Here is a 1404-nt window from a genome sequence, read left to right as displayed (position 1 = left end):
ATTTGAGCCAAGCAATCATTGATCACTTTTGGAATCTCTCTGCAACAAATTCTTCAAATTATCTGGTCCATTCTACTCTAAGTCTAGAAGTTTCTTTATCGTAGTTCTTAAGCCATTTAGTTCCTATAAGAAATCTCCTTCAATATTTCTGACCCCTTAAGAATTTGAGTAGTTAAATCATTCTAATTTACAGTTAGAATAAGTCATCTAAGAGGAAGAATGGTTACTAAACATCATAGGGCAAAAAAAAAGAAACAAAAAACGTTTGTACAATATTCCTTGTGACTGCTAAATTGCTAAGGAAAAAAAAAGAGAAACAGAGATAATTGCCTTCCTATCCCTAATTAGACCATCATTAAACTGTCCCCTATCATAAACCAATATTAGTCAACTTGAAGAAACAAAAGGATCAGACACATACCCTTCAAAAGAACAAAACCATAATAAGCAGAACAACCATAGTTAGAATATTTCTTAGAATCTAGTAAAGCCCTTAAGTGTCTCACATGACATTCTTTATTTGTATCAGAATCATGTCAAAATTTGTATCTTCAAATTTCTTTTATATATTTTTTTATGTCTAAAACAAAAAAAAAATTGCTCTTGTATCATTTACTGGTACCATTTTTTTGTTGTATGTTGGGTTTTTTTTCCTTCTTCTCTCTCCTGTAATTGCTCTTTGACCATTTTTATCCATTTTTTTCAGTTACTGTTTTTGTGAAATATTCTTACAAACAGACTGTATTGTCTGTTAGTTGTATATAAGAGGTGTTTATGGAACGGGAGAGAATTGAAAAATCGCAGTTGTAGTCAACAGACTGCAATCATTATCAGAGATTTGCATATATGAATAAATTATTTTTTAAATATATCCATTGGTTTTTGTGTTTTTGTGATCATCTTTTGGCACAGTCATCATCATCATCTTTTTACTGTCCATATTTCTTTATATAGTGGGTGCTTTACGTGCCACCATCACAAGGGCCAGTCAGGCGGTACTGGCAACAACCAAACTCAAAGGTGTTTTTTTTTATATGCCACCGGCAAGGGAACCAGTCCAAGCAGCACTGGCAACAACCATGCTCGAATGTTTGTTTTTCATGTGCCAGTAAGGTGACGCTGGCAACAATCATGCTCGAAAGGTGCTTTTTACATGCCACCCTGCACAGGAGCCAGTCAGTGGCCCTGGCAACAATCACACTCGGATGGTGCTTTTAACGTTCCACTGGCATGAGTGCCAATCAGGTGCTTCTGTCATTGGCCCCATCAGCGATTTTGATTTCACTTGCCTCAACAGGTCTTCGCAAGCACTGGTTATACACCACTGGCATAGGCCACAGGTTATGGTCTCACTTGGCATATCTCCAAAGGTCTCAGTCACTAGTCATTGCTTCGGTGAGGCCC

The 1404-nt window shown here is 36.7% G+C and overlaps 1 protein-coding gene across 5 annotated transcripts in view; it reads left to right on the top strand.

The window, feature by feature from the left end:
- The window catches only part of LOC106880532 (alpha-1,6-mannosyl-glycoprotein 2-beta-N-acetylglucosaminyltransferase), a 472677-nt gene extending 471806 nt beyond the window's left edge, over positions 1 to 871 (top strand). For all 5 annotated transcript variants that reach the window (XM_089339717.1, XM_089339718.1, XM_089339719.1 and 2 more), the window contains one exon: positions 1 to 871. This exon is cut by the window's left edge and continues 15592 nt beyond it. The gene's annotated coding sequence lies outside the window, so the exon portion shown is untranslated.
- Positions 872 to 1404: the final 533 nt, after the last annotated feature.

Source organism: Octopus bimaculoides, chromosome 22 (assembly GCF_046866305.1).
Source record: "Octopus bimaculoides isolate indiv1 chromosome 22, ASM4686630v1, whole genome shotgun sequence".
In the NCBI taxonomy this organism is placed as follows: Eukaryota; Metazoa; Mollusca; class Cephalopoda; order Octopoda; family Octopodidae; genus Octopus; species Octopus bimaculoides.
Note: the sequence above shows the minus strand (reverse complement) of the source record. Positions and strands in the feature narration are given on the sequence as shown.